Raw genomic sequence first — 16,421 nt, 5'->3', positions numbered from 1 at the left:
TGGCCTGTAGTTCTCTTTTTTTACTGGGTCTCTGTCTGGTTTAGGAATCAAAGTAATACTGGCTTCATAGAATGAGTCTGGAAGTTTTCCTTCCCTTTCTATTTCTTGGAATAGCTTGAGAAGGATAGGTATTATCTCTGCTTTAAACGTCTGGTAGAACTCCCCTGGGAAGCCATCTGGTCCTGGACTCTTATTTGTTGGGAGATTTTTGATAACCGATTCAATTTCTTCGCTGGTTATGGGTCTGTTCAAGCTTTCTATTTCCTCCTGATTGAGTTTTGGAAGCGTGTGGGTGTTCAGGAATTCGTCCATTTCTTCCAGGTTGTCCAATTTGTTGGCATATAAGTTTTCATAGTATTCCCTGATAATTGTTTGTATCTCTGAGGGATTGGTTGTAATAATTCCATTTTCATTCATGATTTTATCTATTTGGGTCATCTCCCTTTTCTTTTTGAGAAGCCTGGCTAGAGGTTTGTCAATTTTGTTTATTTTTTCAAAAAACCAACTCTTGGTTTCGTTGATCTGCTCTACAGTTTTTTTAGTTTCTATATTGTTTATTTCTGCTCTGATCTTTATTATTTCTCTTCTTCTGCTGGGCTTAGGCTGCCTTTGCTGTTCTGCTTCTAGTTCCTTTAGGTGTGCTGTTAGATTTTGTATTTGGGATTTTTCTTGTTTCTTGAGATAGGCCTGGATTGCAATGTATTTTCCTCTCAGGACTGCCTTTGCTGCGTCCCAAAGCGTTTGGATTGTTGTATTTTCATTTTCGTTTGTTTCCATATATTTTTTAATTTCTTCTCTAATTGCCTGGTTGACCCACTCATTCGCTAGTAGGGTGTTCTTTAACCTCCATGCTTTTGGAGGTTTTCCAGACTTTTTCCTGTGGTTGATTTCAAGCTTCATGGCATTGTGGTCTGAAAGTAAGCATGGTATAATTTCAATTCTTGTAAACTTATGAAGGGCTGTTTTGTGACCCAGTATATGATCTATCTTGGAGAATGTTCCATGTGCACTCGAGAAGAAAGTATATTCTGTTGCTTTGGGATGCAGAGTTCTAAATATATCTGTCAAGTCCATCTCATCCAATGTCTCATTCAGGGCCCTTGTTTCTTTATTGACCGTGTGTCTAGTTGATCTATCCATTTCTGTAAGTGGTGTATTAAAGTCCCCTGCAATTACCACATTCTTATCAATAAGGTTGCTTATGTTTATGAGTAATTGTTTTATATATTTGGGGGCTCCGGTATTCGGTGCATAGACATTGATAATTGTTAGCTCTTCCTGAAGGATAGACCCTGTAACTATTATATAATGTCCTTCTTCATCTCTTGTTACAGCCTTTAATTTAAAGTCTAGTTTGTCTGATATAAGTATGGCTACTCCAGCTTTCCTTTGGCTTCCAGTCGCATGATAAATAGTTCTCCATCCCCTCACTCTCAATCTAAAGGTGTCCTCAGGTCTAAAATGAGTCTCTTGTAGACAGCAAATAGATGGGTCTTGTTTTTTTATCCATTCTGATACCCTATGTCTTTTGGTTGGCGCATTTAATCCATTTACATTCAGTGTTATTATAGAAAGATACGGGTTTAGAGTCATTGTGATGTCTGTATGTTTTATGCTTATAGTGATGTCTCTGGGACTTTGTCTCACAGGGTCCCCCTTAGGATCTCTTGTAGGGCTGGTTTAGTGGTGACAAATTCCTTCAGTTTTTGTTTGTTTGGGAAGACCTTTATCTCTCCTTCTATTCTAAATGACAGACTTGCTGGATAAAGGATTCTTGGCTGCATATTTTTTCTGTCTAGCACCCTGAAAATCTCTTGCCAATTCTTTCTGGCCTGCCAAGTTTCAAAAGAGAGATCAGTCACGAGTCTTATAGGTCTCCCTTTATATGTGAGGGCACGTTTATCCCTTGCTGCTTTCAGAATTTTCTCTTTATCCTTGTATTTTGCCAGTTTCACTATGATATGTCGTGCAGAAGATCGATTCAAGTTACGTCTGAAGGGAGTTCTCTGTGCCTCTTGGATTTCAATGCCTTTTTCCTTCCCCAGTTCAGGGAAGTTCTCAGCTATGATTTCTTCAAGTACCCCTTCAGCACCTTTCCCTCTCTCTTCCTCCTCTGGGATACCAATTATGCGTATATTATTTCTTTTTAGTGTATCACTTAATTCTCTAATTTTCCCTTCATACTCCTGGATTTTTTTATCTCTCTTTTTCTCAGCTTCCTCTTTTTCCATAACTTTATCTTCTAGTTCACCTATTCTCTCCTCTGCCTCTTCAAGCCGAGCTGTGGTGGTTTCCATTTTGTTATGCATTTCGTTTAAAGCGTTTTTCAGCTCCTCGTGACTGTTCCTTAGTCCCTTGATCTCTGTAGCAAGAGATTCTCTGCTGTCCTGTATACTGTTTTCAAGCCCAGCGATTAATTTTATGACTATTATTCTAAATTCACTTTCTGTTATATTATTTAAATCCTTTTTGATCAGCTCATTAGCTGTTGTTATTTCCTGGAGATTCTTCTGGGGGGAGTTCTTCCGCTTGGTCATTTTGGATAGTCCCTGGCGTGGTGAGGACCTGCAGGGCACTTCCCCTGTGCTGTGGTGTATACCTGGAGTTGGTGGGCGGGGCCGCAGTCAGACCTGATGTCTGCCCCCAGCCCACCGCTGGGGCCACAGTCAGACTGGTGTGTGCCTTCTCTTCCCCTCTCCTAGGGGCGGGATTCACTGTGGGGTGGTGTGGCTCGTCTGGGCTACTTGCACCCTGCCAGGCTTGTGATGCTGGGGATCTAGCGTATTAGCTGGGGTGGGTAGGCAAGGTGCTCGGGGGCAGGAGGGGCAGGCTTAGCTCGCTTCTCCTTAGGTGATCCACTTCAGGAGGGGCCCTGTGGCAGCGGGAGGGAGTCAGATCCGCTGCTGGAGGTTTGGCTCCGCAGAAGCGCAGAGTTGGGTGTTTGCGCGGAGCGAGCAAGTTCCCTGGCAGGAACCAGTTCCCTTTGGGATTTCGGCTGGGGGATGGGCGGGGGAAATGGCGCTGGCGAGCGCCTTTGTTCCCCACCAAACTGAGCTCTGTTGTCAGGGGGCTCAGCAGCTCTCCCTCCCTTTGTCCTCCAGCCTTCCCGCTTTCCGAGCAGAGCTGTTAATTTCTGACCTCCCAGACGCTAAGTCGCGCTTGTTGTGGGAACACAGTCCGTCAGGCCCCTCCGCTTTTGCAAGCCCGACTCGGGGGCTCTGCTTGGCCGGCGAGCCGCCCCTCCGCCCCGGCTCCCTCCCGCCAGTCCGTGGAGCGCGCACCGCCTCGCCGCCCTTCCTACCCTCTTCCGTGGGCCTCTCGTCTGCGTTTGGCTCCGGCGACTCTGTTCTGCTAATCCTCTGGCGGTTTTCTGGGTTATTTAGGCAGGTGTAGATGGAATCTAAGTGATCAGCAGGACGTGCGGTGAGCCCAGCGTCCTCCTAAGCCGCCATCTTGCCGCAACTCGGTTATAGCATTTTTAAATTTGGCCTAACAAGATTTTTTTTTTCTTTTATCTCTGCAGACAGGGATTCTCTGGTGTCTTCTATGCTTTTTTTCAACCCCAACTAGTATTCTTATTATCCTGGTTCTAAACTGTATTTCAGATATCTTACTTATATCTGTGTTGATTAAGTCTCTGGCTGTCATTTTTCCTGTTATTTCTTTTGGGGTGAATTCCTTTATTTTCTTATGTTGAAGACAAAATTAACAAAATAAATAATAAAAAATAAAACATTAAAACAAAACAAAAAATCATATAAAGGAAGTTAGATCCTAGGTGTGTTTTGGTCTGCTTGTTGAAAAAAGGTTTATAGACTAGAGAAAAATCTAAAGGAAAAAAAAAGTAAGAAAAAATTTAAAAATTAAAAAAATAATAATAACACAATTAAATAAAAGAAATAGTAGAAACATTTTAAAACCATAAAAATAATGTAAAAAGAATAAAAATATTTTTTCTCTTTCTGTATCCAAGAAAAGGAAAGAAAAGAAAGAATGAAGAAAACAATATAAGCAAAATCAGAAGCAAGAAAATGAAAAAGAATAAATGAACCAGCCAACAGAATAAACCCTAATGACATTGCATCCAGTTTCCCCTAGAATTAAAACTGTGAAGCCCGCTATAGTCTGTACACCAAGGAGGTTGACTGACTTGTAATGGTATTCTGGGGGTTGTGCTTAGAAGGCACAGATCATCAGGGTTTGTTGTAACAGCATAGCTCTCCACTAGATGGCGCTACTTAAATTGGATGGGTCAATGTGGTGCCCATGTGCATGTGCAGAGGAGGTGGAAATGGCTTCACCCAGCTCCCTAGTCTCTGGTATAGGTACTTCAAGCTCTCACTGACATGCAATCAAACACCCCTCCTCTGCCTCAGGCTTCTGTCACCTCCCCACCTCTAGCCTGTCCTTGTCCAAACTGTCCATCTGCCAGGCGGTACCTCATACCAGGGTTTTATTTCAGATAGGTCTGTGTTTCAAAACCCCACCCTTCAGAAATTACCCATGGCTTGGACTCAAGCCTACTTTCTGTGGGAGGGCCTCAGTGAGCAATGTCCAGGTGTTTGTTTGCCCCAGAAAATTTTCATGTGATCACACAGCAACAGAGGTTCAGAGATTATGACAACACAGCTGGCATCAGGTTTCACCGCACTCTGGTGTTTTAGTCCCAATACTAGCAAATATGGCTGCTCACCAGGGTCCACTGGGACCTTTGTCTGTGGGGAAGCTGTATAGCCTCTATCAAATAATCCCCAAGCAGGGCAATCATTTTTCCCTGTTTGGCACATGGGACCCTCATACCTCACTGTCTGGTCCTTAGTTCTTCACCAGAGCATCGCCAGGCACTGACTCTGAAACTTCAGACTCTGTGCTCCACTGTTTATAGAATCCTGGTGGTATTGAAACTCTCTTTTCTCCCTGTCAATTGTTTTGGAGAAAGATTTCTTATTCATTCCCCTGTGAGTGTTTTCACTCCATCTGTGTTTTTCTCTCCAGATACTTTTGGGGGGAATGGTTTTTATTGCACAATCTGATGTGCTGCACTCTCCAGGTTTCATTTTCTCCCTGTTGTCTCTCTGTGAAAACCACTCCCTACTTTCTCTGGCTTTTCTTTCCCCCAGTTCACCTCTCCACATTGCATACATGCTGAGTTCTATGACTCTGGTTATGCAGATGTTGTGTTTAATCCTCGGATTAATCAAAATGGTTTGGTGGTGAAGTAGCTGCGTTTCAGGGATAAGACAAGCCCAGGGTATACATGCTTTTCCACCATTGTATCTCCTCTTTATATTCTTGAATTAATTGTAAAACTTGTTTTCTTCTTTGTCAACAGTTTTTTATACTTTATAGAATGTTTGTGCTAATTGATTAACATTTTAATTACATTATTAGTTACTATTTGTACATATTCTCTGGCAAATTGGTTTTCATAGATACTATATCTTGGGTGTATGTAGTTTTACTTCCCAGAACATCTGATAATCAACATATGTATATCTGTTGGTAAAACTTTTATTAACCTGTGGTAATAGTGTTTGTGTGACAAATCTAGTTTTATACCAAATAGAGGTGAAATCATGGGGAAACATGGTTTCATTAAAATACAACATCAAGATTTTTATAGAGGTGTTCTGTTGACCTCCCCCCCCAACAGAACCTTCCTTTACTCTTATGCCATATGTTAGATTGAGCTGGTGTTATAACAATAAAGTTGGCTGTTGTAAATTCTGGACTCCTTTATTTTTCTGGACAGAGCTATATCCCTTTTCTCATCTCACAAACATATGTAGATATCCAGGTCCAAAAGGTATTATGATGCAGTAAAGATAATCCTGTTCCAATAAGAATACATGTAGAATTAATAATCATCCCAATATCAACAAATTCAACATGATAAATATGATTTGTGACTAATTTATGCATCAAGACAGTGACAGAACAAAAGTATAAGTTACAAGTTTGTTTAGTAATTTTTCATAGGTTAGGAAGACTATGTAATTTTCATAAAATCATATTTGGGGCTGTTGTTGTTAATGCAGATGACCACTGATTCATGGCCACTTTTGATCCCATATGAATTAACCTATCATATAAACCTTATTTCATTAAACTTCATGCCCTTTCCCATTGCTGAGTGCTGGCATTTGTTTCTATAAGGTTTTGGGCTTGGTTTATCCAATTTATTACTTCTAAGTTATCAGCCCAGGTAGCTTTACAACCTTGACTCTCACCTTGAAGTAACCACTCTAGTTTCCCCTTTTCTACAAATTTGTTTTCCTTTTTGGTGTACCTTTTCTTAGTAAAGACAAATTCTGTTTACCCTAAAATTCCAAGTTCAACCCCAAGGCTCCCAAAGCTCTTTGTTCTTTGGAGCTAATGTTGATTAATCCACCATAGGTGTTGTTGCCATTGTAAAGTAATAGCCTTAGTACAGTTTGGGTACAAATTTTGAACCCAAAAATTTTGAGCTCCCCATGTCAAAGTTAATTTGGTATTAGTTATTTTGAAGCACAATTTGTTTTGTGTGTATCAAAAGGCTTCCCATAACATTCATGGACTTATACTTGAATTAGTATATGGGGGAGGTTGTGACCATCAATTTATTCCTAATAGGTTTTTTTCTCTTTTCTTTTCTTTATTTTTTATATGTTTTTATTTCTTTTGTTTATTTGTCTTAATCTATTTCATCCAAACAGTATGGCTTGTGTATAGATTGAATATTTTGGCAGCTAGGGAAAGCTGCTGCTAATCGTTGTCTTTCATATTCTGCAGTCTATTGCAAAAAAATCATCCAAATTTATTGAAACACAGTGATCAGTTTTCTGAGTATTATGAATTATACAGGTAGGATTTGGATTTGGTGATATTTATTAGAACATTAATCCTAGCATGTGTTTCCTATAATAAATATATCCCAATAAGTAGGCACCAAAAGTTAAATGCCTATTTGAACTACTCTATGGAGTCATAAACATGTGGTGTAAGTTGTCAGTGTAGTGTATAGCTGTGGTGCTCTTCCGGTGACATTAGTAAATCTAGCATGTAAACAGAAGATTTTATCATGGTGTAATAGAAAAGGGGGTGGAGATAAATATGCAGGCTTACGATAATCTAAGTTTACAGAGTTGCAAAGCATACTGAAAAATAGAACAGGCTTGGTCCTCAATCTGGGGATTAGCTGTCTACTCACTTTTCATCTGTTTCTCATCCTGGTTAACAGCAAATGTTGCTTTAGGAGGAGCCCAGTGTCATAAATAGGAGTTGAAGTCCACTCAGGTGAAGGTGACTTTTTTAAAGTGATAAACATGGATCTGTGAGCTTATTTCCCTTAACTTGGAAGCACAGGAATATTTTAAGAGTACCTGGTGAGGTCCTTTCCTTTGTTCTCTCTCTCTGTCTCTCTCTCCTTCATTTGAGAACTAATTTAGGAAGTCAGAAATCAAACCAGTACTTTGTTTTGGGACCTGAATTAGGCCTTGACAATAGGATAGTATATTCCCTTTTAATAAGGTGGGCTATCACCCTTTTTTAAATCTCATAGGTCATCCTGTTATCATTTCAAATGGGTAAAGTTGATGTTTGGCTAAAGGAGTAGACCTGAGAATCAAACACACCAGTGGAAGAACTTTTGGCTATGGTTGGTTAAAAGCTTCAGAAAATTTTAATTAAATTTTAATTGCGCCATTAGTTCTTTCTACCAATCCAGAAGATTGAGGATGATAAGCACAGTGAAAATGCTGCATTATTGGCCAAACATTGCATATTGTTTCAATTATTTGTTCTGTGAAATGGGAGACTTTGTCACTATCTAGTTCTGAAGGAACTACCCAATCAGGAATAATTACTTTCAATTAATATTTTAGCTACTGTGAAAGCAGCAGCTCTCTAACAGGTGAAGACTTTGACCCAATGAGAAAACATGTAATTCATAATCAAAACATATTTATATCCTTGAGTAAGTGGTAAATGAATAAAGTCGATGTGCCATATTTCAAAGGGACTCTTTGGGAATGGAAAAGACCTTGAGATCCACTCAGTAATTGTGTTTAAGACAAATTGTACAGTGTTTATATAGCTTATAAGCAGCTTTTGGGACAATTTTCCAAATGTATTGTTTTCCTCGTTATTTTTCAGGTCCTCAATTAATTAATTGATGAAAATATAATAAAAGGGGCATCTGGGAACTAAGAAACAATGGGTTTTCTATTGGCCCTTCCCATATCTGTGATAGGCAGTCTAATTTGACCCCGCCTTTTTTTCTTAGAAATATTTTCTTATGCCTTCAAAATAAGATTTTTAAAGTTTATTTATTTATTTTGAGAGTAAAAGGAAACAGGGGAGGGGCAGGGAGCAAGGGAGAGAAAGAAACCCAAGCAGGCTCCATGCTGTCATCATGGAGCCCAACATGGACTTGATCTTTTGAATCATGAGATTATGCCCAGAGCTGAAATCCAGAGTCGATCACTTAACCAACTGAACAACCCAGGTGCCCCAAGATTTTTTTTTAATGAAAACTAATAGAGATTAAAGGAACACTCAAGAATATGTGTCAAGTCCACCTTCAAGGCTGCCAGGTTGGCAGCTGAATCAGCTAAATTGTTTCCTTTAACTTCTGTGGTGTCTGCATTTGCATGTACAAGAAGTTTTTAATAGAAAGTTGTTTTAGTAATTGTATAGCTTCTAGTAATTGGGCTACTTATTTTCCATTTTTTTTAATAGGTTGTCTAGTAGAGGTCAGAAATTCTCTTTATTTCCATAGTATGCCAAAGTAATGACTGACTCCAAAAATATAATGGCTGTAACTATACATATTAGCAATTTTATCTTTTGCTAGCTGGCAAGCTCTAATGAGAGCTATCAATTCTGCCTGTTGAGTTTACTTAATGCTTTGTAAATAAGAGCTTTCAATAATATCAGGTAGTGATATGATAGCATACCCAGCTTGGTAATGTCCTTGTTCATCCTTAGATAAAACTTGATGGTGGACCATGTTAGATCTTCATTATCAAGAGGCATTCCCTGTAAATAATTTCCTGGTGTAAAAAGATAATCAGTTAACATAATACAATCATGAGTATTAAGGTGTTAAGTGCCCTCTGGTGTGGGTAGTAAAGTGAAAGAAGGATTCAGAATATGCCATTGCATTAGGTGATGGTAGTTGCAGATAAGAATGATTCATAAGAAGCAAGTCAGCTAGCAGAGAAATGGGTATAATAAGCATTCAGAAGGGCTTCAGCTGAGTGAGGCACATAGATAAAGAAGAGCTCATAATTATTTCTCTAGTGGCTTTACAGTGGAGGGATGTGGCAGAAATAGCCCTTAAACAAGAGTGAAGGGACGCTTTAGCCTCTGAATCTAGTTGCTGCCTATGATATCCTAGTGGATGATAGTAATCACTATGTTTTTGAGCTAATACTCATAGGTAATTCCCTCTATTTTCATGTATAAAGGGGAAAAAAGGTAATTTATAGTTAAGGTGACCTGAAACTAGGGTCTGAGTTAATATATACCTTAGTGTTTCTGCAGATTTTTGTCCTTCAGGTGTCCAGATCATGGGTCAAGATTGGTTTGACTTTAATAGAGTTTTAAAAGTTTACTTATTTATTTGTGTGTGGGAGACAGAAATAATTTAAAGTAGGCCATGAACTGTCAGTGTGGAGCCCGACACAGGTTCAAACCCATGGGCCATGAGATCATGATTTGAGCCAAAATCAAGAGTCATATGCTTAACTGACTGAGAGACCCAGGTGCCACTATCTTAAATAGATTACATAAAGGTTGAATTATAATAGGAAAAATTAGGTATCTAGTTTTGGCAATAGCTTATAAGCCCTAGAAATCCTCTTAATTATCTCTTGGTTTTGGGCAAATGGAAAAAAAATCCTCTTATTTTTTCAGCATCTGTCAATAGGCCATCTTTTGATATCATCCTATTTTGATGGTATTTTACTATAGATAAGTAAAATTGCAATATGTTTCTTGAGACTTTATGGCACTGAGAGGCCAGTTGTTTTAACAACAAAAAAAATAGAGTCCTTTTGAGAATCTGTTTCTGTGTTTAAGCACAGCAGTAGGCGATCTACATATTGAATAAGAGTAGAGTGTTCAGGAAAAATTCATTTCTTCTAAATCAGCTCTTAAGATCAGAGAAAAATATCCCTGTGGCATTACAGTCCAATTATATTGACGACCTTCCCAAGAGAAGACAAATGGATATTGACTATCCTTACCTGCATGAATGTTAAAGAAGAAAAAGCACCACGTAGGTAAACTGGTTAAAAAAAAAAACATATCTGTCTGTCTATTTATCTATATCTATATCTATATCTATATCTATATATTTATATCTATATCTATGTCATATCTATATCTCTATCTATCGATCTAGGCATCAGTGGGTATAGCAGAAAGTATTGCATGGGGATTAGGAACTATAGGGTGGGTTTGCATGACAATGGTGATTATGGATCTCAAATCTTTGACAAATCTCCATCCTTTATCATGAGCTTTTGTTCCAGAAATATTGGAATGTTACAAGGGGTACTACAAGGAATGTTTCCTTTTTAAGTAATCTTGAATAATTGTCCTAATTCCATTTATAGCTTCAGATTTTAGTGAATATTTGAAAATACTGGGCAATGGTTTGGATTCATCTATATTTTATTGGAGGGTCAAACTTAAATTTTCCTATATCATTGGAAGAAGAGGATCATAATTATTCTGGCACCTGAGGTAAGAAATGCTTGTTAACTTTACAGCCTTGATTAGCTTGACATAAAACCATAACCCTTGAAGAAATATCCTTTTGAGCTTCAATTATATTTTCTAAATTTAAACACAATTTTCCTTTCTGTGAGAAAGAGATATGAGTATTTTATTTTTGTAAAAAAATCATCACCAACTAGATGAATTGGATCACAATGTACCAAATGGAAAATATATTGTCCTGTTACATCTCTGAGTGGGAAAGTCATAGGTTTAGATTTATATACCTGGAGGGGTTGATTTGAAACCCTATCATTTGGATAATTTCTTTACTCTAAAGAGGGCAGTGTATCACAGTAGGGCTAAGTACAAATAATGTGTCTCCTGTGTCCCTGAAGGCCTTATTAATTTCACCATCTATATTAATATCAATTTTTCCTAAAGTATTGGTAAGGAAAAAGGGGGATATCTCTTGATTTTATATTAGCACCTCTATTATTTCTTTTTTATTAAGTTGTTTTCAAATCCCATTTCAATTTATGACACTCTATTTTAATATGACCAAGCTTTTTATAATAATAACATGTATGGTCATAAGTTGAATTTTATTTTATCCTTTGGAATGATTTTTTTTATGAGCTTTAGTTAACTGTTGAAGTCGAAAATTCATGACCTTGATAGGTTTAGCTTTCTCTTTTTGCTATTGTTGTGTTTTAGGTGACTGATATAGAAAAGCTATGAGGGCAGAAGTGGCTAAGGAGGCCCATTCCACATCACATTGTCTAATGACGGTAGCCAACTTTTCATCTAAGTCTTCTGAGAAGGTAGAATTTAGCAATGGGTTATTTTGATGATTTTGAAAACTTACAGGAGACATCCCTGAAAACTTTAAAATCATAACAAATCAAACATGTATTCTCCTTATTTGTGTTTATATTGTTGAATTTTAGTCCAATCGATTTTTTAGGGAATATAGTAGATTTTGCCTGAGATAGTCTATGAGCAATATATCTGTCTCTTTCTAAACCAGATGATTCATATTTAGGAAAATCCTCTATAGATTTTTCCATTTCTATTTTTTTCATTTATACTTTGGCTTTGCTGTCAGAATCAGCATATGCATAAGTCGCTATAACTCATGATACCCTGACTTCTTTGCCTTTAAAATAAGGTAAAATTCCTGAACAAACTTATAGGGATCTGCAATACGTTGGGCAAGTCCTTAGTCAGATTTTTAAGTTCTGTCCTTGTTCATGGAGCATAAATGAGGGCTGGTTCACCTTTCCCTATAATGAGCTTTTCATTGAATGGAGCTGCAATAACCTTTATGTCTTTGGTAGCTAGGTTATGATGCTTAGAGCTTTCAGAAGAAAAAGATTGTGGAGGTAGGGTAAACGAGTCAAAATACGAGTTTAGTTAGAAGTGGGTATAGAAAGGTAGGGAGAAAAAGAATTTCAGTAGCTGTTTTGGGCCCTTTTCCAGTTTTTCTATCACTTCTAAAAGTGTCTCATTAGTTTCCTGTAATGAAAGCAGCTTATCATTTTCTCTTTTAAAAGTTACTATACACCAGTTAAAGTATGGTTCCCATTCATATAGTTTAGTTTTGTAGCTGATCTCTTAAATTGTACACTCAAGAAAATCAATTTAGACATGTCAAAAGAACCCCATTTGGACCATCTAAGGCTCAGGTTACCCTTGATTAGATCCTCTATTTAAACAATCACTTGCAGGGGCGCCTGGGTGGCTCAGTCAGTTAAGCGTCAGACTTCAGCTCAGGTCATGGTCATGATCTCACGGTCCATGAGTTCGAGCCCCGCGTCGGGCTCTTTGCTGACAGCCCAGAGCCTGGAGCCTATTTCAGATTCTGTGTTTCCCTCTCTCTCTGCCTCTCCCCTGTTCATGCTCTGTCTCTCTCTGTCTCAAAAATAAACATTAAAAAAAATTTTTTAAACAATCACTTGCAGGTAGAGGATCCACATGTGTTACAGACTGCCAGAGTTCCAGTGAGTGTTTGTTGCTTTCTTGGTTTTGCTTACCTTTGATGGATGGTTTCCCATTAATTTTCATTTCACTTTACATTTAGAATACTGCTTGAACCCGTCACCCATCCCCCAGCCAAAATCCCAAAGGGAACCAGTTCCTGCCAGGGAATTTGCTTGCTCCTGCAAACACCCAACGCTGTGCTTCTGCAGAGCCACCGCTCCAGCAGCGGGTCTGAATCCCTCCCACTGCCACAGGGCCCCTCCTGAAGTGGATCACCGAAGGAGAAGTGAGCTAAGCCTGCCCCTCCTGACCACGTGCACCTTGCCTACCCACCCCAGCTAATAGGCCAGATCCCCAGCACCACAAGACTGGCAGTGTGCAAGTAGCCCAGATGGGCCACACCACCCCACAGTGAATCCCGCCCCTAGGAGAAGGGAAAAGGAAGACACACACCAGTCTGACTGTGGCCCCAGTGGTGGGCTGGGGGCAGACATCATGTCTGACTGGGGCCCCGCCCACCAACTCCAGTTATACACCACAGCACAGGGGAAGTGCCCTGTAGGTCCACACCACTAGAGGGATTATCCAAAATGACCAAACGGAAGAATTCCCCTCAAAAGAATCTCCAGGAAATAACAACAGCTAATGAACTGATCAAAAAGGATTTAAATAATATAACAGAAAGTGAATTTAGAATAATAGTCATAAAATTAATCGCAGGGCTTGAAAACAGTATAGAGGACAGCAGAGAATCTCTTGCTACAGAGATCAAGGGACTAAGGAACAGTCAGGAAGAGCTGAAAAACGCTTTAAACGAGATGCAAAATAAAATGGAAATGACCACGGCTCAGATTGAAGAGGGAGAGGAGAGAATAGGTGAACTAGAAGATAACATTATGGAAAAAGAGGAAGCTGAGAAAAAGAGAGACAAAAAAATCCAGGAGTATGAGGGGAAAATTAGAGAACTAAGTGATGCACTAAAAAGAAATAATATATGCATTATTGGTATTCCAGAGGAGGAAGAGAGAGGGAAAGGTGCTGAAGATGTATTTGAAGAAATAATAGCTGAGAACTTCCCTGAACTGGGGAAGGAAAAAGGCATTGAAATCCAAGAGGCACAGAGAACTCCCTTCAGATGTAACTTGAATCAATCTTCTGCAGGACATATCATAGTGAAACTGACAAAATACAAGGATAAAGAGAAAATTCTGAAAGCAGCGAGGGATAAACATGCCCTAACATATAAAGGGAGACCTATAAGACTCGTGACTGATCTCTCTTCTGAAACTTGGCAGGCCAGAAAGAATTGGCACGAGATCTTCAATGTGTTGAACAGAAAAAAATATGCAGCCGAGAATCCTTTCTCCAGCAAGTCTGTCATTTCGAATAGAAGGAGAGATAAAGGTCTTCCCAAACAAACAAAAACTGAAGGAATTTGTCACCACTAAACCAGCCCTACAAGAAATCCTAAGGGGGATCCTGTGAGACAAAGTACCAGAGACATCACTACAAGCATAAAACATACAGACATCACAATAACTCTAAACCAATATCTTTCTATAATAACACTGAATGTAAATGGACTAAATGCGCCAACCAAAAAATATAGGGTATCAGAATGGATAAAAAAACAAGACCCATCTATTTGCTGTCTACAAGAGACTCATTTTAGACCTGAGGACACCTTTAGATTGAGACTGAGGGGATGGAGAACTGTTTATCATGCTACTGGAAGCCAAAAGAACTCTGGAGCAGTCATACTTATATCAGACAAACTAGACTTTAAATTAAAGGCTGTAACAAGAGATGAAGAATGGCATTATATAATAATTACAGGGTCTATCCATCAGGAAGAGCTAACAGTTATAAATGTCTATGCGCCGAATACCGGAGCCCCTAAATATATAAAACAATTACTCATAAACATAAGCAACCTTATTGATAAGAATGTGGTAATTGCAGGGGACTTTAACACTCCACTCACAGAAATGGATAGATCATCTAGACACACGGTCAATAAGGAACAAGGGCCCTGAATGAGACATTGGATCAGATGGACTTGACAGATATATTTAGAACTCTGCATCCTTAAGCAACAGAATATACTTTCTTCTCGAGTGCACATGGAACATTCTCCAAGATAGATCATATACTGGGTCACAAAACAGCCCTTCATAAATATACAAGAATTGAAATTATACCATGCATGCTTTCAGACCACAATGCTATGAAGCTTGAAATCAACCACAGAAAAAAGTCTGGAAAACCTCCAAAAGCATGGAGGTTAAAGAACACCCTACTAAAGAATGAGTGGGTCAATCAGGCAGAGAAGAAATTAAAAAATATATGGAAACAAACGAAAATGAAAATACAACAATCCAAACGCTTTGGGATGTAGCAAAGGCAGTCCTGAGAGGAAAATACATTGCAATCCAGGCCTATCTCAAGAAACAAGAAAAATCCCAAATACAAAATCGAACAGCACACCTAAAGGAACTAGAAGCAGAACAGCAAAGGCAGCCTAAACCCAGCAGAAGAAGAGAAATAATAAAGATCAGAGCAGAAATAAACAATATAGAATGTAAAAAAACTGCAGAGCAGATCAATGAAACCAAGAGTTGGTTTTTTGAAAAAATAAACAAAATGACAAACCTCTAGCCAGGCTTCTCAAAAAGAAAAGGGAGATGATCCAAAATGAAATGGAATGGAATGGAATGGAATTATTACAACCAATCCCTCAGAGATACAAGCAATTATCAGGGAATACTATAAAAAATTATATGCCAACAAATTGGACAACCTGGAAGAAATGGACAAATTCCTGAACACCCACACACTTTCAAAACTCAATCAGGAGGAAATAGAAAGCTTGAACAGACCCATAGCCAGCGAAGAAATTGAATCGGTTATCAAAAATCTCCCAACAAATAAGAGTCCAGGACCAGATGGCTTCCCAGGGGAGTTCTACCAGACGTTTAAAGCAGACATAATACCTATCCTTCTCAAGCTATTCCAAGAAATAGAAAGGGAAGGAAAACTTCCAGACTCATTCTATGAAGCCAGTATTACTTTGATTCCTAAACCAGACAGAGACCCAGTAAAAAAAGAGAACTACAGGCCAATATCCCCGATGAATATGGATGCAAAAATTCTCAATAAGATACTGGCAAATCGAATTCAATAGCATATAAAAAGAATTATTCACCATGATCAAGTGGGATTCATTCCTGGGATGCAGGGCTGGTTCAACATTTGCAAATCCATCAACGTGATACATCACATTAATAAAAGAAAAGATAAGAACCATATGATCTTGTCAATCGATGCAGAAAAGGCCTTTGACAAAATCCAGCACCCTTTCTTAATAAAAACCCATGTGAAAGTCGGGATAGAAGGAACATACTTAAACATCATAAAAGTCATTTATGAAAAGCCCACAGCTAACATCATCCTCAATGGAGAAAAACTGAGAGCTTTATCCCTGAGATCAGGAATATGACAGGGATGCCCACTCTCACTGCTGTTGTTTAACATAGCATTGGAAGTTCTAGCTTCAGCAATCAGATAACAAAAGGAAATCAAAGGCATCAAAATTGGCAAAGATGAAGTCAAGCTTTCGCTTTTTGCAGATGACATGATATTATACATGGAAAATCTGATAGACTCCACCAAAAGTCCGCTAGAACTGATACATGATTTCAGCAAAGTTGCAGGATACAAAATCAATGTACAGA

At 38.7% G+C, this 16,421-nt stretch overlaps 1 long non-coding RNA gene across 2 annotated transcripts in view; it reads right to left on the bottom strand.

Annotated features, from left to right (window-relative positions):
* Nucleotides 1-5,720: 5,720 nt before the first annotated feature.
* LOC125168005 (uncharacterized) overlaps nucleotides 5,721-16,421 on the bottom strand; it is a 94,091-nt gene continuing 83,390 nt past the window's right edge. For both annotated transcript variants that reach the window (XR_007153025.1, XR_007153022.1), the window contains 2 exons: nucleotides 8,937-9,032; nucleotides 5,721-5,831 (listed from right to left, as the gene is read on the bottom strand). This is a non-coding gene — a long non-coding RNA (uncharacterized LOC125168005). The remainder of the gene's footprint in view (nucleotides 5,832-8,936; nucleotides 9,033-16,421) is intronic.

The sequence above is a fragment of the Prionailurus viverrinus genome, chromosome A1 (genome assembly GCF_022837055.1).
Source record: "Prionailurus viverrinus isolate Anna chromosome A1, UM_Priviv_1.0, whole genome shotgun sequence".
Taxonomy (NCBI): domain Eukaryota; kingdom Metazoa; phylum Chordata; class Mammalia; order Carnivora; family Felidae; genus Prionailurus; species Prionailurus viverrinus.
This window is presented reverse-complemented; position numbering and strand designations above follow the sequence as displayed.